Here is a 25,790-nt window from a genome sequence, read left to right as displayed (position 1 = left end):
CATTTATATTTGTCAACACCCATAGAACTGTGTAACACAAAGTGTAAACCCTAATGTAAAATATGGAATTTAATTAATAATAATATATCGATATTGGTTCATTAACAATAACAAGTGTACCACATGAATGCAAGATGTTAACTGTGTGCAGGGTATGGGGGAGAGGAGTAGTATATGGAAACTCAACTTTCTGCTCAATTTTTCTGTAAATGCAAAACTGCTTTAAAAATAATGTATATTAATTTTAAAAGCATAGAACTGTACACTCTGAAAGAAAAACTCTACTGATAATTTCAAAAATAAATTGAAAATAAAAGCAACCTAGGTGTATAATAACAGGTGAAAGTTTATATGTGCACACAGAAAAATCCACTCATTCATCATTCAACAAATATTTATTTAGATCTCCATGAACTCTTTATGTCATAGCAAAGTAAAACATACATGCTCAGGATATTACCATTTTTTCTTCTTCTTCTCTTAGTCAGTTAATTACTGTTGCTTAATCTCTATCTCATGCAACTCTCCAGTCTGTGGAACTGTTTTCCTTCTTTCATAGTCAGCTTAGGTTTTCTGGCTGAGCATTTTCTTCACTCTCTTGCTGCTACCCTTGCCTCACTTATCCTCTTGCCAAACTCGTGTGATATGTGTGCTGTCATTCACCTATTTTCCGTCTTAGCCTTCTCACATAGCTCAATGAGCACTGTGGGAGAAAGCCCCGAAGCAGCCCTTGGCATGGTGGTCACTGCATCAGCTCTGACTTCAAAGAGGCACACAGCACTACGCAGTATTCCTCTTCTTTCTTGAAAGATTTTACTTCACAATTGTGCTTTTTAAATTTCTCCATTTAAAAATAATAGCTGATCCCACCACCCTGTTTGCTCTCAGCATTTAAGCTTTTGTCACAAGTAAAATAGGAGTTGTCCCATGAGCTCTACCAACAATTTCCACTCTAAACTGACAAATGTAGACTCATCCTAATTCATTGCTCTTTGTTACTGCCTGTTAAAATGGAAAGCTTCTTCATCCAGGAGTGTTCTTGCTTTCTTGGGACCTCATCCTATCAATTATTTCTCTGTGATTTGCTCTACTATTGTCAAAAAATCTCTCTCTACAAATTTTCCTTAAAAACATTCACACTTTATTAAATCTTTCCCAGCTATGGAGGAAGAAAAAACTTCAAATAAACATTAGAGCTTATGTCCTATCTTTTCCCTTATTGACAGCTCTTTTCATTTCTCACTTTCCATCCACTTCCTGATTCCAGTCATCTGATTCTTTGCCATGTAGCCATTAAATTGTATTAAAAAAGATACTAATGCTTTCTTTAATACCAAATCTAATTGACACATTTTTATCTTTATTTTCCTTGATCGTTGATCTGCATCTAAAATTTTCTTCCCTTGGTTTCTGTGACTTCATGCTCTTGTTCTATACCTCATTTTTTTGTTTGCTCTTTCACAGACTCCATTGTCAGCTTTTGTTCTTTTATATTTCATTTATATGTTGGTCTTCATACTGTACACATAGTCCCTGAACAACTTCTTTCTTTTATTCTTTTAGATCCGATTATGTATCTTAACTCCAGTGTAAGTCTCACTCTTGAATTTGCTTTATAACCAACCCCCATCAGCATCCTCTACTTATATTTCCAAGAATACCTTAGAATTGAAACGAAAATAAAAACTCTTTATCTTCTCCCCTTCTTCAACAGTTTCTGCTTTAATTGTCTATCCAATTATCTAAACCAGCATCCTGGGATCTAGCCCTAACATATTCCTCTAATGCCTCATATCCAATCAATTTCCAAGCCCTCTTGGTTTCATCACCCAAACATCTCTTGAATGCGATGTGTTACTCTACAATGTCAATCACAGCCTAAGTCAAACTATCATCATATCTCATATAAATTATGAATTTTGTGTTTTAACTGGTCTCCTGGTTTCAACTTTGTTTGCCTCTGGTATATTTTTTCACACAGCAACCAGGGTTATTTTTCTCAAGCAGAGTTCTGATTAGATCACTCCTATGCTTAAAATAATTCAATGGCTCTTCTGGTATTTAAGCTAAAATATCATCTCCTTAGCAGAGCTCACACTCTTTCACAATTTGACCCCCATCGAACTCTACTGACTCAGCTTTCACCGCTTCCCATCCACACTCTATTTCCCAATCAATCTGAACTATGTGCAATTTCCAGGATGTTACAGTTCTATCTCATGTCTCCAGGTTCTATCTCAATGCCCCATTCTCAAAGAATGGAACACTCTTGAACTTTTTTTTGCCATGCTATCTTCTATTTATTCTTTAATTCTCAGTTCAGATACCATCTACCCTAGACATCTTTTTCTGGGTAAGGACTGCCACAGTACTCTGTATTTATTTCTATCACAGTGCTTGTCCTACTATTGTAATAATTGGTTACTTGCCTACTCTTACACTAGTGGAAATTCTTGAGGGCAAATTTAAAATGCTGTGCCTAATTGATCTCCATATTGCTGTCCAGACCCACAGACGATCAAGGAGTGTTTAAAGAAGGAAGTTAGAAAATCAGAAGGAAGGAAGAAAAGAAAGAAGGAAGGGAGAAAGGGAGAGAGGGAGAGAGGGAAAGGATGAAGGAAAAAAAAAAAGAAAGCAAAGAAGGAAGTACATGCCCTTTAAGATTACAGCTATGTAAAGGTGCATTATACTAACAGATATTTTGTTCCGGGTATGAGATTATGGGTGATTCACTCCTAGTTATGAAACTGTGTTTAAAGTTGTTATACTGTTTCAATAATTAAAATATTACTGATTTTTGTTCTACAAGTATGTGACAGGTACTCCTGGTATGACAGAGACTGCTCTCTGTTCTTCAAAAGGTGTTTCTTCTTCTTCTTCTTCTAGGCGCAGGCCTAGACTGGGTTTCATAGCCTTCCTCTCTGCCAATAGGGCCATAGGACCAAGTTCCAGCAAAGAGACTATGAACAGTAGTGACATGTACCACTTCAGGATTTGATCCTCAAAGTCCTTTCACAGTGATCCTCTGCTCTTTCTTCCTGTCTGGAAGGTGGCCAGAGAGAGCATCATGAACCTAAAGGAGGGGAGAAATACAATTTAAAAAAGTGCAAGTCTTTGAGTGATTGCTTGAAAAGTCTCCCTACCAGAAACATTCAAGTGGGCTTTATTTGGGTGAGATTGAATTTCTATTGAGTGAAATTATTGAAGTTTGAGAATTTATCTATATGGTAGTTAAGCTAAAATAATATACTTGGTGAACAGTTTAACATGGGACCACCTAGATACTGAGATGACCTTGATTTATAATTGGTTTGTTGTAGAGCACATGGGAAGCTGATATCACCAAACCTGATTCCTACAGCTATGGAAGGATGAAATTTATCAGTTAGTAAAAATAATTCTATCATGAACAGTTTGAACGTAAGGGAATACTAGATACAATATTGTCCATCCCTCCATATTACACATGGGAACTCGGAGGTGCAGAAAGGGAAAGCTGAGTCATGTGTTGCTAAGTCACCCTCCGCTTTCAACTTTCCCAACCACATGTCAGGATGCCTTGTCTGGGACAACTCACAGTTCATTGATTGTCCAGATAGCAACATGTGTGCTCTGGCTGCCTAGACGTGACACTCCCTTTCAAGCCTTCATGGGCACTCTTCCTGAAACTGACTCTGTGGTTGAGGAGGATCACCGTCTCAGAGAGAGGAGAATAGTTCTTTGACCAAGAGCATTCAAGGAGCTGAAATTCCCTGCTAGAACATTTAGAACACTTAGTCCTCAGCCAAGAGGGTTCTTGTGACCTTGGACTAAGAGCAAACTTGCTTAACCAGATATGAAAAAATAAAATAGTATGAGGTAAAAATGAATTAATTAATTTTGTTATATTGTATTTTAAAATTTCTGTTTAGTAAAGAATGCTGTCGATTTTATTAACCAATGACAGACTGGAAGATGATTGTGGAAAGATATAATCCCTTATTCATTTCTGGTAGAAGTGTAAAATGAGACGCCATTTGGGGTTATCTGATTTAGAAATATCTGGGAGTGTGCATGGAAGTTACATATGTGCACACTCTATGATTCATCCATACCACAAAGAAAATTTCTACATAGGTCTACAAGAGGTTGAGTAGAAGAACAGAAGGCATTTATCTGTCCATTGCTAGAAGAATAAAAGTAAAATGGGAAGGATGAATACTGTAATAAAAGGAACCACTCAGAATTTATCAGAACATTGATGATCTGCATAGTACAACATAAATAAATAGAAAACAAGCAAGCAAATCACTGAGGGAATTAAGTACAAAACTAAGCTGTATATTTTGTGTAAACAGATATATGTATGTATACATATCCACATATATATCTGCATATAATGTACACTTAAAAACATACAAAATAGCATAAGGTTATTTTTCCTTTTCGTCAATAAAATGTTCAGCCATAGAAAAATATACAGCATTTAACCAAAAGCTTATAAATGTTTCCCTTGGTTTAAAAAATAAAACATTTCAAATAAAATTCAACCCCATAAGTAATTGAACATTAAACCTCCAAGAACATATTCTCTTATCTCTGGCAAGGTTTAAAATTAGTCTGCCCTTGCTTATACTTTTATGCTCCTCCTACATATGTATTTGTGCAGAAACAATATACAGTATTATTTTATATGTTTAAAGCTTTCTAAAAAAGATATACTGCATGAATCCTTTTGCAACCAGCTTGATTTATTTAACATTGTGTTTTTGAGTTTTCTCTCTGTTGTTGTTAGTACATATAATATGTTTATTTGACTGTACAGTATTTCATTGTGTGAATATACTACCTAGTATTTTCCTTGTCATGACGGGCAGATCATTTCAATTTTTTGACATTACAAGTCATTTTGAAATGAGCATTTTTGCATGTGTCTTCTTGTTCACATGTGTATGACTTCACCTATGGTATAATACTAAATCTGAAATTCCTATAACAGTAGTGTTTGCATTTATCTAGATATTGTCAAATGAGTCTCCAAAGTGGTGACTCCAATTATATTCTCACTGCTACTGCATGGATGTACCTGCTCCTTTTTCTTTACTGACATCTCTGCTAACATGTGGCACATTCAGATAATATTGTTAGTTGTTGCCTTATAAAATTTATTTATCTGATGAATACGAAAAGTTTCATCAGATAAATTCTGAGGTTTTTTCGTCAAAAAAATTCTGAGGTTGAGAATCTTAACATGTATTTATTTACACTTTGGGGTTTACTTCTTCATATCTTTTTTTGTTTTTCAATTTTCATCTATTTTCTTATTGATTTATAGTAATTCCATATACACTACTGAATGCTAATCCTTTGTCAGTTTTGTGCACAGCAAATATGCTTCCTGATCTGTGGGTTATCTTTTCCATTTGTTTGTGTTTTTGATGCAGAATTTTTTTAATTAAAATGTTGAGATCCATCTTTTCTTTATGTTCACGTGGTTCTTGATGTATTTGAAAAAGCATTCTCCAATATCGAGGTCATAAAGATATTTGCTATATTTTCTGCTAAACATTTTAAAATTTTACTTTTTACAATTATATCTTTAACCGACTGGAATTGATCTGTTTTTACAGTATAAAGATGGGATTCGATTTTTTTTTCATATGGATAAGCTATTATGTCGGAACCATTTACTGGAATGATCCCTTCTTCCCAACTGCTTTGTAATGCCAGCTCTGTTGCACGTCAATTTTCCATCTGATCAGTATGTTTTCATTGTCTACCATGTATTCAACTGTGTTCTAAGCCCTAGTTACATATCAGTATCAAAATAATTACACCTGATTCTCATTCTGCATTTCCATCCTGTTTCTTAGAGTTGATATCACTGTGTCTAAAACACTGTTTAATGACTATAAGGTTTATTTGGTCATGTTATCTAATAAAAAAGTTCCTCTCCTCTTATTCCTCTTTTTTTCAAATTATTCTGCCATTCTTGCTGCTCTTATCAAAATATACATATATCTAAAATATTCATATATATGAGTACAAATATAATTTCTATAACAAACCTGTGTCTTAGGTTGTTTTCCCCAAAAGCAGAGCCTGAGAAGAATTCTTGTTGGAGTGTTCTCTTAAGAAAAGAAGAATGAGATAAGCAAGAAGCAAGGTAGATGGAATACTATCCAGCTGTAAAAAAGAATGAAATAATGTCCTTTGCAGCAACATGGATGTAGCTGGAGGTCATTATCCTAAGCAAATTATTAACACAGTGACAGAAAACCAAATACAGCATGTTCTCACTTATAAGTATGAGCTAAATATTGGGTACTCATGGATATAGACTTGGGAACAATAGACACTGGGAACTACTAGAGGAGGTAGGTAGAAGTGGGGACAAGGGGCGAAAAACCAATTGTTGTGTACTTTGCTCAATAACTGGTGACAGGATCATTTGTACCACAAACCTCAGCACCACACAATATACCCCTGTAACAAATCTGCACATGTACTTCCTGAATATAAAATAAAAGTTGAAATTATTGTTTTAAAGAAGCAAGGTAGGGGTGTCTCTCATACAGCTAAGGGCAATAATTCAGTAAAGGGTATTATCGGGGGTCTTACCAGTCAACATTCACTGCAGTTAGGGGATGTGGTGGGGCACCTGCGTTATCCACCATAATCTGTAGCACTATTTTTTTAAGAATAAAAATATGCTCCAAAACATGTAGATTTTACACATTATGGATAACCTGATGGGGGAGAGATGGAGTTAGAAATGGGTGAAAATTAAAAAAAAAAACTAAAAGAATTTTCCTCTAGATTGTTGAATGATGAAGTTCTATTGCACATTTCTGTATCTGTGACACAATAAAATATTGATATAAATAAATACGTAGTGATGAAAAAAATACACAATTCCATCCCCAAACACACTCTTACCCTTTAAAAACACTGCTTTGCCAAAACTGAGGAAGCCTTGTGAATAGCTATGGTCTATAATTTAGGAGGTTTTTGTTGAGCTTTTGTAAGTCTCTACTAATGAGTCAGTGTTCAGCCACTGTTCAGTTGTAGCTTTTAATTGCAAACTTTAGGACACTGTAAATTACGGGTATATGAAGCCAAATTCACTAAAACCCAATGCATGCTGATGGGCTTAGTTATTTTTTCCCAGTGTGGACTTATGTTCAACCTCAACTCTTACATATATTTGCATTGTGAAGAAGAAAAAATTTTGCATTTTGATTTATTGATGCTTAAGTCCACAGGCACATTGTTTGCTAAGGCTTGCCTGATATTCAGGCTGTCTCAGGAGTAGTATTTTTCTATGCTTGCTATCTTGCAAACAGAATAAAATTTATGTTACACAGTTTAACCATTTTGTCTTGTTTCCTGATCATCCAAATGCAGAGTTACCTTACTATAATATCCAGGCTAATATTGTTATCCTCACTACCTCACTTGAAACACACAAATCAGACTCCAGTCTAACTTTTATAAAGGTAGACTAGAATCAGGAGTCCAGCAATATTGTGGAAGCAGTTAGCATACATCTCTATCACAATGCAGCATCCAGTATCCAGTACCCAATATACCGCAATATCCAATGCAGTATTTTAATGTCTAAAAGAAAAGGAAATCTAGAAACCATGAGTAAAATTAATGAAACAATAAGCCCTATAGATGTCGCTGTAGAAGTCTGGTGTGTAGCATGAAATATCCAGACCTCAGAGGGAAGGGCTGGGGGTCTTGGTGCTCCTCAGAAACAGAACCCTTAGCTTTTGGCTCGAATTTACCAGAGGATGAGCTGAGCAGCTCTGCTCAGAACCAGAATCATATAAGGATTGTACCTAAGTGACAGGAAGAAGAGAATACTTATACTCTCTCCCCAGGACAATAAGAAATGAAAAGTAAACATGCTTCTGCCTAGGGCTTTGGGTGGGTAAAAATGTCTTCTATATCTCCTGTGGAATTAAACTCATAAACCTGCTTCATGTATGCAAATGAAATCAAAAGTCTGTCTAATCCTATGAATAAAAAATAATTCACAAATAAAAAAGATTAAATCTAGCTCCAAACTAAACTCGTAGGCTATCTAATAAAAATAAATCAAAGCAATTCATATCAACAATTATAAAAATTAGAATGTATAATATATCTATAGACAAAAATAGCCTCTGCTGAAGATGTGCTTACATAAAATAAGAAAATAATATACCATGAGAGAGAGTCAGAAGACATAACAAACTGGAAATTAAATAGAAAAAGGAAGCACAAAGGAAGTATATGAAGAAAATCAATATAAGAGATCAAATTAATTAAATAAAAAACAAAATATGATCAAGAGGACTGACAACAAAAATTTATACTTTAAATAGAGTACAAAATTGATTTAAAAATTTGTTAATACTAATGAATAGAAAAAAGAGAGGACAAATTTCCAAAATCAGAAATAAAAAATAAAAAGGCATCAAATTTAAAAATAAAGGATATTATGGTCAACTTTTGGAAAATAAATGTAAAAATTTGAATAAAATCAAAAAGTCTTAAAAAATTTATTACAACTGACCTAAGATCAAAGAAAATATAAATTGTCCTTTCTCTATTAAAAAACTGCATTCTTAAAAAAACACATAAAAACCTCTTCACAAATAAAAGAGCAGTTTCAGATGGCTTCAAAGGACAAGATTGGCAAACTTTAATAAAAGAATAACACCAAGCTTATAAAAATCTTTCTAAAGAAATAAAAAAGTCAGAGCACTGACTATTTTATTTTAAGAAACCAGAGTTAACATGGTATTTAAACATGATGAAGGCATTATAAGAAAAGAAATGTACTGGACAATCCACTTATAAACAAAAATGAAAACTCTTAAAGATAATATCTGTTAAAAAGTCAGTAATACATAAAAATTATAACATACTATGTCCAATTTAGGTTTATTTCTGGATTGCAATTTCATTCAGTATTCAAAAATTAATCAACATATCTTGTTAATGGAATAAAGATAAAAGTATATTATCTCAATAAATACCTAAGTATAATTTGATAAAATTCAACCTCTATTGATGACAAAAATTAAAAAGAATTTGAAAATCTAGAATATAAAGAGTTTTCTTAATCTTTTAAAAAAATCATCTGGTGTTTTAGCAACCAGAATGTTAGCTCTCGTGTGTCCATTCAATTTTATACTGATTTTATCACATTTCTGTGTGATAAAATAAGGCAAGAAAATGAAAACAAATGTATATGAATCAGAAAGTGACAAATAAAACTAATTATTTGTAGATAATATGAAATTTTAAAGTATAATTACTAATTGCAAAATCTATGAAGAATAGAGTAGGAAAATAAATTTCATGATATTCATATAATGGAATATCACATGACTAGACAAAATGAATGAACTAAGACTTTACATAAAAACAGAGTTGACTCCTTTATAAATACATTGTTGAGTAAATAAACCAGAAGTAAGAAAGTCTGTATAATTCTGTCTATAAAATTTCAAAAGTTGCCAGGACTAACTTGTGATGGTAAAAGTCTGGATAGTGGTATAATTGAGGAAAAAGAAAAGTGTAATGATTGAGAGGGGACATGAAGGAGGATCATGGGTTCTATTAACATTTCTTGGAAAACGCAGTGATCATGCCAATCTGTTCATTTATAGTTATTCACAAGGTATATTCTTATCATTTGTTTACTTTTCTGTGTAATAGAATATGTTTTTAATTTTTTGAGTTTATATCAAACAAGGCACAGAACAGATATTAAAATACTACTTTCTGTGTAAGAAAGGATGAGAAATTAATACCTGTTTATGTAATCTATCTACACACACAAAACAGGAAGCAATGCACAATTGTTATTTTTAAGAGAACAGAGTTAAAATAAAATTCTCACAGTATAATTTGTATACACTTCTGATTTTGAACCAAATAAATATTTCACATATTTAAAAATAGGCTTGAAAAAGTAAGCCTTAAAAATAAAAAAATCAACTGAAACAGACTTTCTTCTTTTGTTAGCATTTAGAAAATAGAACAAAACCATTGTTTGTACACTATCAACCAAAACAAACTGGTTAAGCAAAAAAATTGTAGGTTTTATTTTTTTTTTCACCAAAGCCTATCAGAAACTTATTAGTGTAAATACACTGCATTCCAGAAAAAAAGATAAACATATTATAGAATAAAAGAGACCGATGGCTCATGGGGAAGTGTGAAGAGGAAAATTTCATCACTGGTGAGTTTTAAGAGAAACTTTAAGAACTTTTACAAACTTGCCAGGGCCCAGCGTGAGCCTGCATGATGGTGTGAAATTCTGAGGCACCTGGGCTAGAGAACAAGTCTGCCCCACACACCAATTCTTTCCCAAGTGTCTTCCTGAGTGCTCCTGGGTAGTGTGTGTCAGTGGCAATGCAGGGCAGTTGCTGAGACGCCATTGAGGTGCATGGTCCCTCCCGCAAGGGCAAGGCAAGAATACTCCGTAAGCAGAGAGGCAGGAAGGGAGCTGAGAGACATGGATTTATCAAGGCAGCCAGGCTTTCAACAACTGAACAGCTGAGGGCAGAGAAAGAGCTGGGAGAAACTATAGTTGGATATTTTTACACTCCTCTCTGAGTAATTGATGGAATAAGTGTATAAAAAAGTAGCAAAATACAGAATTTGAAAAACATTGTCATGGAATTTGACCTAATTGGTGTTTATAGAACACTTCACCTCAAAACTGCAGAATACCCATTATTTTCAATTGCATATAGAGCAGTCACCAAGATAGACCAATATTCTGGGTCACAAAGCAAGTTTTAATCAATATAAAAGAATGGAATCATGCAGAATATATATATTCTCCCACTTCAATGCAAACCGAAAACAAAATGCTAAGCCCCCCACCCCGACCATCTGAATGGATGCCTCCTCTAGGCCAAAGATATTACAAATTTAACCTAAAAAATGTGTTCAGGCCATGATAGAAGGGGCAGTTGGACGTGCTTCATTATACCCTCCCCAGTTTTGCCATTCAGGAAAAGCCAGCCAACATTAACATCAACACAGATCTTAAATCTGATCAGACAATCTATTCTCTTTGAAGCCTGCTACTTGGAGGCTTCAACTGCATGATAAAACCTTGTTCTCCACAACCCCTTATCATAACCAAGATATTCCTTTCTATTGATAATAACTCTTTCAACCAACTGCCAATCAGAAAATTTTTGAATCCACCTATGATCTGGAAGCTCCCACAAATCCCCACACCCCACCAGATTGGTTAGATCTAGAAGTTGTCCCACCTTTCTAGATTGAGCCAATATAAATCTTACATGTATTTGATTGATGTCTCATGTCTCCCTAAAATGTATAAAACTAGGCTGTGCCACAACCACCTTGGGCACATGTTCTCAGGATCTCCTAAGAGTTGTGTCTCAGGTCATTGGTCACTCATATTTGGCTCAGAATAAATCTCTTCAAATATTTTACAGAGTTTGACTCTTTTGTAGACAATAAGGATTTTAAATAAGAAATCAGTAGCATTAAGGTATCCAGAAAATTCCCAAATATTTGACAATTTAGTAATACCACTTTAAATAACACATCAAACAGGGAATTAAAAAGAGTAAAAAGTATTTCAGTCTAAGTTATAACTAAAACACAACATATCTAATTGTGCGGCTTATAGCTAAAGAAGTTCTTAGAGGAAATTAAATGGCTTTAAATGATTGTATTAGAAAATAATAAAGGTCTTAACCAAATTATCTTAGTTTCCAACTTGAGAAACTAGAAGTAAAGCAAATTAAATCAAAAATAAGTAGAAAAAATTAATAAATGTTGGAATCAATAGAAAAATGACAAACAAAAAATTGATAACTCAAAACTTTGAAAATAATTTTAAAAATTAGTTAAAATCTGGCAATATTAGTTAAGATACAGTGAGAAAATGCAAATATCTAGCAACAGAAATAAAATAAGAAACATAATTATAAATTTACAAACATTGAAAAGATAATAAGGGAATAGCATGAAGAATTTAGTGACAATAAATTCTTTGACATAAATTAAGTGAACAAACCCTTGAAGAGTAAAACTTACCACAGTTGATACAAGAAGAAATATAAAATCAAAAAATCCCAATATTTACTAAAAAATTCAACTCATACTAAAAAATATTTCCACAAAGAATATTCTAGGCCCAGATGACTTCTTAACAATTCCATGAAACTTTGATAGAGATAATGTGAATTCTACACAAATGTTTTCAGAATAAATAAAAAATTCTGCACAATTTTTTGTAGTACTAAAAAGGAGTAAATGGTTATTCTAACACATTTTGTGAAACTTATAAAATACTGATATTAGTACCTGACAAAGACATTGGAAGAAAAAGTTACAGATCAATATCTCTCATGAACATGGACACAAAATCCTTAATAAAATGTTAGTAAACCTTTCCCAGCAATATATAAAAAGAATAATAAGTCATGACCAAATAGAATTTCTCTCAGGAATGCAAGGTTGTTTTAACATCTGTGAATCAGGCAATGTAATTCACCACATCACCAGAATGAAGAGAAAAAAATGATCATTTCAGTAAATGCAGAAAATCATTTGATTAAATTTACAGCCCCTTCATAATAGCTTTCAGGAAACTAGGAACATAAAAGAAATTCCATTCTGAATAAAGGACATTTACAAAACAAAAACAAAAAAAAGCATCTAGCTAACATCATTCTTAATGGTAGAATATTGAATGATTTTCCACTAAAATCAGAAAAAAGAACATATCTACTCTCTTAGTTTGTATTCAGTGTTGTACTGGAAGTCCAAACTACTGAAAAAATAAAGAAGGAAGGAAAGAAGGGAAAAGGAAATAAAGATTGGTTGGGAAAAAAAGAAATAAAACGTTGACTGTTATTACTTGTAATAATGACTGTGTATGTAAAATACTCAATGAAATCTACCAAAAACCTACTAGAGGTTAAAATTACATTTAGCAATTTTACAACAGGCAATGTCAATATACAAAAACCAATTAAATTTTTAATACTAACAAACAATTGGCAAAAAGTTATCAATAATATAACTGTATTACATAAAATAGGAAAAAATTAACAAGTAATATTCAAGTCTCATAAATTGAAGACTATAAAATATAACTTAAAAGTTAATATTACATCACTTTGCCATCAATATGAGAGGCTTATTTTGATATAGTTTCATATTTATCCTTGTCCTTTGCACTGTTATTGCCTATATATATGTATATGCACACACACATACATACACACAGGTATATGATTATTGCTTTAGAAGTTATATCTTCTAAAGAAATTAAGAGAAAAAATTTGTATGGGCTGTCATATTTCTCCATATGTTTTTTTATTTCCTGGGCTCTTTATCTCTTTCTGTTAATCTGAATTTCCATATGGTATCAATTCTCTGCAGTCTGAAGCAATTTCTGTAGCTTTTTGTGTGAAGAGATGTAAAGACAAATTCTCCCAATTTCTTTCCCTGGAAATATTTTTATGCGTTCTGATATTGAAGAATAGTTTTTCTAGTTGTATAAGTTGTGTGTGTTTGTGTGTGTGCACTTATACACCCATGTACATTTCCTAGCATTTTAAAGGGGTCTTTTTCTATCTTCTGGCCTCCATTGTTTCTTCTCATAAGTCAGCTGTCATTCAAATTATTGTTTCCTTGCATGTAATGTACATTTTTTTTCTGGCTGCTTTACAGGATATTCTCCTCTCTCTCTCTCTCTCTTTCTCTCTCTCTTTCTGTCTTTCTCCCTCTCTCTCTCTCCCTCTCTCCTTCTTCCTCTCTCTCTCCCTCTCTCCTTCTTCCTCTCTCTCTCCCTCTCTCTCCCTTTCTCTCCCTACCCACTCTCTCTCTTTTTTGCAGCTGGACTACGATCTGAATAGATGTGGCATATTTATCCTACTCCTTAGTACTTGTCATTCTGAGGAGTCAACTGATTAACTAAAAGCTCAGGATTTTCAACAGGATCCTTTCACTCTAGCTGTTTGAACCACTCCCTTTGACTCTGGCCATTACATAGCCAAAGAAATCTCTATTCAACCCACAGTTGCCCAGCAACTTTTGTCTGCCTGACTGTGTTTCTGCATATCAGTAATTTAGTATTTGGCCAAAACCTTGAGACCTGCTGCTGATTTTTGAAGTTCCTTCTCTACACAGCTCCCTTTTCTCCAGTACACTGCTTTGCTGTCTCTAGCTGCCTCGAACTTTCAGATCCTCTGATTTCTGTAATCTCGGTTCCTCTAAGCCCCTGAACTTTCCTAGGTTGCTACTTCCCTGCAAAGCAGTGCAGAGTGTCCCTCTGCAAAATGCCAGGGCAATCACAGGGCTCACCTCATGTGTTTCCACCTATCTCAGGAAGCATATTGCTGTGTTGCAATGTGATTCCATAATCTAGAAGCTTTGCCTAATATACTTCTTTCCAATTTTTAATATTTATTTACAGCAAGAGGGATTATCTGGTACCAATTGCTCCATTATAGCAGAAGGAGAACTTTACAAATTTTTGTTTTTCAAGTTTTTAAACATTCAGAAATTGTGAAAGAATGTTAATAATTGTTAGCACTTTTCTACTTCTAAAAAATTCTTTTTGTGTACAATTTTTTACAATGACATTTTAAAATAAGTTGCAGGCATAATAATAATTCACTCATAAATGCTTATATATTTCCTCTGAATAAGGACCTTTTGACATAACTGTAATACCATTATTATACTTAAAATTAATAATAATCCCATAGTAACATATAGTATGCATTCTATATTCAGATTTACCCATTTGCCTTCAAATTGTCTCTGTAACTGATTTAATTGTTTAGGAATTACAGAAAGGCCTGTTTTACTTATTTAATTATTTATTCCGGATCCAAGGCCCAATCAAGGCTCATGCATTACAATGCATTTGTTCTTATTTTTCTATGATCTCTTTTAAACTAGAATAGTTTATTGTTTATTGTTTGTTTATTTGTTCCCTTTTAAAGAGTCAGGCAACCAGTCTTCTCATTGAATTTTCCACAATTTGGACTTTTCTGATTGTTTACTGATGCTATTGCTCAAAGCATTCCTCTATTTCTGAATTTCAATTAAATTTAACCTTAGGGCTAATGATTTATTTAGATTAAGATTAGACATTTTTGTCAAGAATACATCATAGGTGATATCATAACTTCAAATAACATCTTATCAGAAGTCAAAAATACCAGGATGTTTCACCATAAAGGATGCTAGTTTGGATCATTTGCTTAATGTAGTTAACACCATCTCTCCATTTTAAGATAATATTTTTCCCTTTATAATCAGGAAGTAACTGAGCAATAATATGTGTCACTGTGAATTTTTTTTCCAAACACATTTCACCCATGGGTTTTTGTACCCATTGCTAGTATTTTCTCGAGTAAGTTTTTATATTAGGAATTGCAAATTCGTGATTTTTAAATTATACATTGATTAGCTATCATTTTTGTAAATACTTTTTAAAATTCCCCGTAATTTCTATATTTAGAGAAATTGAAAGCTACTGAATAAGAATTAGAAAAATGTCATTTTAAAAATCAGCATTTACAGGTCATTTGTCCCTTTTGGAGGTATCATGTATAAAATTTTAAGGTTGGGTGTTATGAGGCCAAGGGGAAAGTTCCACTTAGCCCTCCGAAAGTTTGCTGAAAAGTCAACTTGCAAACAAATTTGTCTGATCATAGTTTTCTGTAACACAGGAGCCTTCAGAATAAAGGGCCAAAGATACAGGGAAATTGTCCATTTTTATGGTTAGGTTTAACAAAATGTGGACAGCTGTGTAGAAATATAACTGGACTAAAAGGGTATGATCTAATGCTAAGAGCCTGAATGGGGAGGCAAGTCCTGTCTGTCTAGATTCTTCTGGGCCTCTCTGCACAGCATTTCTACCTTCAAGGCATGGGACAGGACCTTCTCTGGAATGGGGTCTTTTGACTTACAGTGAAACATGGTAGATCACATAATTTCTTTATGGCCAGTTTTTACACAGAAAGGTGGAGGGAAAATTAGAGTAATATTTCTAGATTTCATGGCTGGCTTTGAGGAAAAGACGTTCTGATCTCTATGTCCCACCTCGGGGAGGAAGGATTCTGGCTTCCATGGCTAGCCTCGGGGGAGAATGAGGGGCCAGAGGTCAGGGAGAGACCTGTGCTTCTGAGGCTGCTTCTAAGGTCTTCATTTTGGGAGTTTGTTTCCTGAGTCCCAGCAGTGTGAAGGCCAGGCCAGTCTGGCTGGAGTTTCCTTCCTCAAAGGTGAGATGGTAGCTCCAGGCCTCTGAAGCTCCAAGAGCCATTGCCCGGGGCTCTCCCATGGTCTTTGCACTTCCCATGGAGCTGGTTCCGGAGAGGGCCTTTCCTTGTTAATTTGGTTAAAAATGGCGAATTTTCCAGTGGGGACATGTGGGCTTCTGGTTGCAGTGGAGACTAAGGGGTATGAATCCCCAACTGACTAAATGCTTGCCAACCAGCTTCTGTAAAAACAGATTTCATACCCAAGGGCACCTTGTCTTTTCGGGGCTGATTATCCTCTTTCAAGCCAAGGAGAAATAATCCCTGACAAGCACTCATCGGCATAGCTGCAGCACATCCTGTTCCATTTTATCTTTGCCTTATTTGCTTGGAATGGTCAATTCCCTCCTTAACAGAAATTGAAAGGAATCAATATCTTCCTTCTTAAAACCAAAACAAAAAACAAAATATCAGGTAAAAAGGTCAGCTCTTCTGAAAATTACTCAGCACCCTGAAGCTCAGACACCTTAAACTGGAGGAATGTCATCCTCAGCCATTTTTCCAGGCAGAAGGGACTCACCTGTCACTGTGAGAGAGGTGTGTAATGAGGCTTGGAGGAAAAGGGACAAGGAGCTAAAATTATAAAGCATTTTCTCTGAACTTGTTTGCACTGAAGCGTCTCCTTTAATAGTCATTTGCAATATTCTTATTATTTGTCTTGTTTTAAAAATTAAAAAAAAAAGAGAGAAATTGTTGACAGACCAGGTCACTCGTCCCAAGTTATATGGCTGGATGGCAGTGGAGTTACATTTGAAAATCAGGTAGCAGAGATAAGGAGCAGTGGGACTTCCAACCCTAGATTTTTCACAGCCCCACTGACAAAGACATTCTTTCAGTTCTATCTAACTCCTTACCCCTACCACCTGGTTTTCAAATGTAATGCCACTGCCTTCTAGCCATATAATTTGAGACAACTGACCTGATTGCTCAATAATTTCTCTCTTTTTTCTTATTTTTAAAACAAGATAAATAATAAGAATATTGCAAGTGACTATTAAACGAGACGCTACAGTACAAACAATTTCAGAGAGAATGCTCTATGATCTTAGTTCCTTGTCCCTTTTCCTCCAAACCTCATTATACACTTCACTCACAGTAACCATACAAAAGAGAAACCCCTATTCCTACTTCATATTTAAGGACACCATGGCTGAGAGAGCTAATTGCCTACAGTGGCAGGCACTAAGTCACCTTGCCCTCTCTCCTGACCCTTGTCATGAACCTCTGATGGACTCTGCACTGTTAACTCATTCCCAAATTACTACCTACTGAGGTATTTTCCAGAAGTAGGACCACCAGTGCTAAAACCAGGACAGTCTAGGGCAAACTAAGATGGCTTTTCACCCTAAATTCCCACTCCTGGACTAAACTATTATTCCTTTTTTTGTTTATTTTTTTCTTGCTGAGAGGGCATCACATTTACTCTACTGGTTTATCTCAATTAAGCCCTTATTCTGCCCAGAGATAATCCCTGCTACCTTCATACACTCCATCCTGATACCATCTTTGTGTCTTCCTGGTCCTCAGCCATGGTCTCATTTAATTTTGGGTTGTTTAAGCCAAAGAGGAAAATGGATATTTTTCCTGACACGTAGCAATCTCCTGTTAGATTCAAGACTGATTGACCTTGCTCTTTGATCTTCTTGAAACTTGTTTTCCCCAGCTTTGTTAAGGTATAATTGGCAGATAAATGTGTAAGGAAAATATGATATATGTGTACAATGGTATACTATTCACCCTTAAAAAGGAAGGAAATCTTGTCATTTGCAAAAACATGGATGAACCTGGAAGCTATGCTAAGTGAAGTAAGCTAGGCCCAGAAAGATCAATACCACATGATGTCACTTACATACGCAATCTGAAATTATGCTCTTTATGATTCCTCTTCATGAGAGGTTTCAAACCCAGGGGACCATGCACCCTAGCAATATGCATCATTACTCTCCTGATAGGCTTTGGGCCCCTGAATACTCAGTGCTCTGCTCTGACATTCCAGAATCTCACTTTGGTCTGGGACATTCCACACATCAGTGGACTGTCAGGCTATATGTCATTTGCTCAGATTTACTAATAAACCCTGAAAAAAAAAACACAAAAAAAAACACCAACACTGGAAGAACACACAGCACACACACACACATACACACACACACACAAAAGAAAGAAAGAAGAAAGAAAAAGAAGAAAGAAAGAAGAAAGAAAGAAAGAAAGAAAGAAAGAAAGAAAGAAAGAAAGAAAGAAAGAAAGAAAGAAAGAAAGAAAGAAAGGAAAGAAAGAAAGAAAGAAAGAAAGAAAGAAAGAAAGAAAGAAAAAGAAAGAAAGAAAGAGAGAGAGAAGAAAAACCTACTAGCAGTGCATGGAGCATGTGGGCCTTATATTTCGTATCAGCTGGGTTCATGTCACTTTGTGTGATTTTAGACAAGGCATTTACTTCTTTGAGTCTAGTTCTCCTTGCTATAAGAGGGAGTAATGATTAAATGATTTGCTCTCAGGAACAACTTAGAATATTACCTGTGATACAACAGGTGCTTACTAACACCTAACTTCCTTTTTTCTGTTAAGCTGAGAACCATGACTATTCTTCCCCAGAACTTTCAGGCTGTGATGGGCACACAGAAGTGGGTTTTACTGGATTTCCAGCAGGGTTGGATGGTCCCTACAGGTACGGATGCAGTTGGTGCCTGTAGGGCCAGCATGAATGCCATCTTGTAGAAGCCAGAGTGTCTCAATTTCTTGTGCAAGACACGTGGTGACCAGACACCCCTGGGAAGAACCCAGAGTCACTCCCAAGTCCACCTGAGTCCTCACTGACTACATAGTGCTGAATGCAAACGTGGGTACTAATTGAATAAAGCTTCCTCAGGATCAATATGGCTTCACTCCAAGTAAGCCTATTTGAATAAGTGAAACAAAATGCTACTTACTGGCCTCTGCTATTTATCTCCTAATTATGAGCAGATTTGGCTGACTCAAAACCAATTTATGTGTAGAAATCAAACAATTAAAAAGGTCTTATTCCTAAAACCTGGACATCCTTTTATGCAAATGAAGTGCTATGATATACAAGGATTTACTATGAACAAACAAAGCTGAACTTGGATGCACATGTGCTTCCAGTCAAAAGAAGTTCCCAGCTGGGTAGAGCCCTGGACTGCGTTTATATGTGTCTTTTGTGGAAAGGGGAGCCAACAGCACCATCTCCAGCCTGCAGCCTGGCACACACAACAGCAATGGAGGCAGAGCAAGGATATTACACTTGATATTAGCCAAAAGACTGAGAAGCGATAGAGATCAAGAATATTTTTGTCCACCAAAACAGCCACGTGAATGGCCCTTCCCAATCCCTGGTCTCAGTTGCAAAATCTTCTCTACTCCAAAACCCTGCACATCTGCACATTTTTAGCCACTCACAGTCACAGCCACATTCTGAGGTCATATGTATCATAAAAGTATAAATATCCACCTACTCCTAGAGGGCTTACCATGTTCTATACTGTGCTAAGTGCTTTATGTGCACTACTACATTGAATTCTCACTACAAGCTTTTGAAATAGGAACTATTATTATCTCCACTTTATAGATTAAGCAATTGAGTTCCAAGTTCACACAGCTAATAACTAAGAAACAAGACTTATACACAGATGTCTCTAACATCAAGGTATGTGTTTATATCAGTTGCACAATACATTTCTTTTCTACAGTCTCTGTTTAACCTTTCAATGTCTGACTAAAGTGTGTCCCTTCACCTGTCCCAATAAAACTGCCCTGATGTGAGCTCATGGAGAACTCCAGCCTTCCAGTCCTGCTCTGTCTTTCCAGCCCATCAACCCCAGACCAGCTTCACTTCTTTCCTATCAACCTGGCTGCTGTTGTCAATCATTTCAACTACGTGTTTACTAACTCCCTCAATTCCCTTAATCTTTTTCTGCACTGGTTCTCATGATGTACAGGTCTGGATTAATACAATCACCTGTTTTTCCCTCTGCGGCCCAGGGAACATGGAGGCCGTTGGACACAATCTGCTACACGTGTTTGAATTCAACCTTCGTGGAGCTTTCAGTCTCACTGCAAACCCTTTATCCTGCTCAAGTTGTCTCTCTTTCCTCTTCCCTGCAGTAATGGCTCTCAGCCTTGTCTTTGTCTTCAGGCTCCCCACCAGGCCCCTGCCCTCATTCTCTCAGCTGATGAATAAGTGGTCTATGTTGCTGGAAAATTGAGATCCTTAAGGGTGAACTCCTTCAAATTTTCTCTGAAAATATCCCTTTATCTTCCTTCATTTTTTCCCCATCTGTTGCCAAGATTTCAGATGTCACAGTTTTCAACAAGACCTTGCTTTGTCAAAAAGCCTCATCCAAACCTGTGTTGCCGCTGAGTGTCCACTGTGTCTTTATGTTTACCATCCATCATTCCATCATTCCTCTCTTGAGTCCCCTACAACCTCCCTATGGCCCCTCTAGGAAGAGTCCATTCCTCTTAATGGAAATTGGAAGTTGCTGATAGTGCTTATCATACCTCCTTCTGAAACATCCTCCTCCCTTGATTTCTGTGATAACACACTCTTAATGTTTGGATGCTACTCGGGGTATTCCCTTTGACCCTTTTCTTACTCCACTCTCTCTTCACTGAATAAATTTCATCCAAAGACATGAATGCAAATACCACCCATACTCTGATGATTCCAAAATCAATCTCCAAATCTCAGATCTTAACTGAAAACTAGAGATGTGTACTTATATGGCAAAAATGATGTGCCAAGAAATAAACCCAGCCTCCTCCTTCTAAACCTAGTTTTTTGGGGGTAATCCTTGTTTTAAAGACATTAAATTTGATCGAATTACCCAAGGTAGAAACCAAAGAATTATATTTTAAGCCAGGAATGGTGGCTCATGCCTATAATCCCAGTGCTTTGGGAGGCTGAGACAGGAGGATTGCTTAGGCCAGGAGTTCAAGATCAACCCGGGCAACGTAGCAAGACCCCATGTCTACAAAAAATAAAAAATAAATATCACATTTTATGTCTTCTTTTCAATTGCTCTCATACATATGCCCAATTGATTTTAAATCCCACTGATTTAATTTCTTATTAATTCACTTGAAAATATTTATGTGAAATTTCCTCCATGTGAAGTAAGTAATTTCAGCTGTAATAATGCACAATGCCAGGGACACCATGCATTAGGTGCAACATAATGACCCTGTGAGTCTTGGTGCTACACCATGACTATAATAATAAAGATAATAGGGATATACATATAATAATAAGGATAATAATAGGCAACAGGGCCTGCCATTATGGCTCTTAAAATGTACTGTAGGGATGTGACCATAAACAAGATCAGCATCAAACAAGTGAAAAATTGCAAGAAGACATCAAAAAATGATGATTGAGCCAGGAATTGAAGAATGAGGGAAAGAGAAAGAATTGAATAGAAGTCAAATGGCTCCTGCACATGGTACTGTAGGCAAATGCCTCAGGCAGGAGCATCATGGGGCATAATTGCCACTGAAAGACCAGCGTGGCTGAAGCAGAAATTGGAGGAAAACTGTGCAAAATGAGACTGGAAATTAGGAGGAAAGCAGACCATGCAGAGCCTAGACCACATAAAGGAGCTATGTCTTTGTCTGTTCTAACAGCATTGGCAAGACAGTGAAAGCATATACAGATACTCAGCATGAGAGAGAGAAAAAGAAAAGCAAATTTGAGTTTTGAAAAATTTTACTCTGGTTACAGTGTGGCAACCAGCTTGGTGAGGAGCAAGGGTCGAGGCAGGAGAATGTTGAGGCAGCAATGGCAATATCTCTGGCAGAAGGGGTGATGGTCTCTTGAATGAGTAGGAAGGCAACTGGGCAGAAGACAGGTGGATGGGTTGGTGAGTTATTTAGGAGATAAAATCAACACAATGAATTGTTGACTATGGAAGATTAAGGAGAAGAGGACATCATGTCAGGTTCCTGGCTTTTCTAAGTGGATGGATGATGGTCTCTTTCACTGACTTGGAGAATAGAGAAAGAAGATTATGTGATGGAGGACAGCACCAGCGACTGTATCTTAACTTCAATTTTGAACATACTGGTTTGCAGGGACTTTCAGCCTTCCAAGAAGAGATACGGATTACAAGTTTGAAACTCAGAGGAAGATGATGCTGCATATGAATGCGTGTACTGTCTGTATATAGATGATAAGTGATGTCGTAATGTAGATGAGAATGTCTAGGGAGAAAAACTTGAGTGAACTGAGAAGGCAGACAGCCTGTGACCAAATTCTGAGAACTCCAACCATTCACTGGTTGAGTGAAAGAGAACAAGCTCAGAAAATAAATGGAGAAAACATGGTAGGAGGAGTAGAAGAAAAATGAGGAGAATGCTGTCTCATGGAAGACAAGGGCAGAGAGCATTGCAAGAAGCAGAGAGCGATTATCAGGACCAAAGGTGCTGAGAATTCAACAAAGAGGTCATATAGGAATATCTCTATTCAGTAGAGCTACTTGGATGTGGAATTATGAGAATGAAAGCCACAGTAGAGTGGTTAAGAAATAATGTAAAATGAAGAAATAAGAAGCTCAATAAAAGAAGAGAGGAAGTGGAGCAATAGCTGGGGGAATGAGATTAGGATTTTACGTGTATTTAATGGAAATGGTTTGAACAAATTAAAGGCTAATAGACAAATCTAGTTAACAGAAGGAATCTATGTATTAGGGAAAAATAATTAATACCTGTTTCATTGCTCCTGGGAAAGTAAGAGTGGATAGGATCTGGTTTCCAGGATGAGATGTGGCTTTAATCCCAGAAGAAAGTCTACTTTATTATTACAGCAAAAAAAGGGGAGATATTGAGGACAGATGCAGGTCATTCATATATTTATAATTGGGAAGATAAGTAATTTCTCATTTGAAAACTTTTATTTTATTTTTTATTTTTCTGTAAAGTGGATATGAACTGACAAAAACCAATCCTAAAAAAGCACATAAGGTATATGATTTCATCTATATAACATGCTAGAAATGATAAAATGATGAGAATGAAGAACAGATTAGTGACTGCCAGAGGCTAAGGAGAAGCAGAGGGAAGTGGGTGTGACTATAAAACAGCAACATGAAGCATCATGTCGTGATAAAAACATACTTTATCTTGGCTGTATTCATGTCAGTATCCTGGATTTGATATTATGCTACAACTTCACAAGATGTTATCATTGGCAAAAACTGAGTAAAGAGTACAGGGAAATTCTCTTATTACAACTTCATGTGAATATATAAGTATCTCAAAATAAAAAAGTTTAATTAGAAAATGTTGAGTAAGGGAGAGGAGGCGTGTTTATGCATTTAAAAAGTGTGAACAGTTTCTGGGGAAAGTAAAGAAAGAATTGGCCAAAAAGTCCTTGTAAGATTTCCAGGTCTCTTAGAGATTGGCAACCATGAATTTACAAGGACAGCAATCAATCTGTTCTGCTGTGTAGCTTTCACCACCTGCACTCCACCATCTGGGGATAAAAATAGAGAAAACAGGTGGTTGGGTTGTTCAGGATACAGGTGCACCAAGCCAGTGCAATAACAACAGCAAGAAATCAAGGACAATTTTTCTCAGATCCATCTCTGTCCTTTCCATCCCTGCTGCTGCTTTGGTTTAGAATCGTGCTTTTGTATCTCCTCAACATGTTCAAGCTCTTTCCTGGGCTACTCCCACACCAGCATTGTAATTTAAACAGCTTATCCTTCAAATTCTTGGGCCCAGAAGTGACAACAACTGCAACTATGCCTTCATAGCTTCTTATACATTAGTATATTTTATTTATCAGTGTTCCCTAGAGAAACAGAGCCAAAAGATTGTGTGTATAGATAGATAGACAGACAGAGAAACAGAGAAAGAGAGAGGGGATGGAGGGATGTGGGGGAGAGACAGAGAGAGAAGGAGAGAGATGTATTCGTTTATGTATTTTAGGGAATTGGTGCACATGGTATGGACCCTGGCAAGTCCCCCTCTGCAGGTCAGGTGGGGATCCAGGGAAGATGCTGGAGACCATGTTACAGCTCCAATCCAAAGGGACTCTGAAGGTAAAATACCCTCCTTTCGGAAAAACTCAGTTTTTTTTTTTAAGACCTTCAATTGATTGAATGAAGCTAAACCTTAGTACAGAGGTTAATCTGATTTCCTCAAAAATCTATTGATTTAAATGCTAATTTCATCTAAAAATGATACCTTCACAGCAACATGTAGACTAGTGTTTGACCAAATATCTGGGCATCACGATCCTACCTAAGTCAACACAAAAGAATTAACCATCACATCCATTATAGCTAGAGCGATCACACCATTCATCATTCTAATGGAAGTTATTAATAATTGTTAGAACAATAAGCACAAACTGGGGCTGTCTCTGGCAAACCAGGACATAAGACCATCTTCATTACAGTCTCATCACAATGTGCTTTGATAGCTCCATGGGAGTTCTTATGGATCTCTGTATCCCTAGAAAAAGTTGGTGGCCTGAACACTGTTGTATTCAAGAAATGTTGACTGCCCCTCCTGGCCCATCCTGGTTTTTATTTGTCTGTGGTCTGTCCTTACCACATAGTCCATTCCAGGTACTCCCACCCATCTGAAATCTCTCGGGCTTATCCAGAAGAGGATATATTCATATTTTGTTAGCCTCTGCTGACACATCTGAAATGCCTGAAAAGGAACAGTACCCAAAAACAAAAAGAGAAGAAACTATTATCTTCAACTTAAGTGTACACAGGACATGTCCCTGGGCTCAAGAGTAGCTACCATTGGGCTGATGGCCACTCCACTCGGGCCCTGATCTGAGCAGGGTCTGAGAATCACACTCAGTCCTAAGACCCATAACTTGGGGTACCTGTATCCCGCCTTGGCATTATTCCAGGCCTGCTTAGTTCTCACTATTCTAGGTGTCCCTCCTCTCCCAGCTTTTAGGTCTTGGCAGGGACATCTCCGTAGCTAAAAACCTCTACCCCTCTACACTGCAGAATCTTTGTATAATCCTGAGTTCTATTCTGCTGGTTCTATTCTGATCAAATTGCCTCTTCCTGAAAGCAGGAACTCTGGATCATTACCAAGTCCCAGACTGAAAAACCCACCTAGAACCTAAATTTCTTTGACAGATATGCATAGCTCTTGGAAATCACTCACTGTGAGTGTAGAGAACCGCCGCCAAGCCCCACGGGCAGGTTCCTGCTACTGCTGGCATGTGGCCATGCCATATTGCTGGTTCTAGTTTCCTGTGTCATTGCACTATGTCCATCAGCCACAGATGCATCCAAGACTGGCTACTGCCTCCCAGCTTATTTGAGTTTGCTTTTCTGCTCACTGGGAACCTGTAAGCCCTCCCTCAGGGTCTGTTTGCATTGTCATATGTGGGCTTGCTATGTGCTCAGTTCCAACACCAGTTCTTGGACTCTGCCATACTATGTTTTCTGCCCTAACTAAAAACCTCCCAATCCATTTAGTCTAGGGTTTGTCCTC

General features: G+C 36.3%; 1 long non-coding RNA gene across 2 annotated transcripts; it reads right to left on the bottom strand.

The window, feature by feature from the left end:
• Nucleotides 1–378: 378 nt before the first annotated feature.
• On the bottom strand, nucleotides 379–25,451 carry LOC129048238 (uncharacterized). Of its 2 annotated transcripts, XR_008510427.2 has the most exons (5): nucleotides 25,165–25,451; nucleotides 24,876–24,980; nucleotides 6,601–6,728; nucleotides 6,048–6,165; nucleotides 385–3,073 (listed from the first exon to the last, which is right to left on the bottom strand). It is a non-coding gene; the product is annotated as an uncharacterized LOC129048238 (long non-coding RNA). The 2 variants fall into 2 exon arrangements; XR_008510426.2 differs by lacking the exon at nucleotides 24,876–24,980 and having other exon boundaries at nucleotides 379–3,073.
• Between the last annotated feature and the right edge of the window lie 339 nt (nucleotides 25,452–25,790).

Source organism: Pongo abelii, chromosome 8 (assembly GCF_028885655.2).
Source record: "Pongo abelii isolate AG06213 chromosome 8, NHGRI_mPonAbe1-v2.0_pri, whole genome shotgun sequence".
Lineage (NCBI taxonomy): Eukaryota > Metazoa > Chordata > Mammalia > Primates > Hominidae > Pongo > Pongo abelii.
The sequence above is the reverse complement of the archived record's forward strand: the minus strand, read 5'-3'. Positions and strand labels throughout refer to the sequence as shown.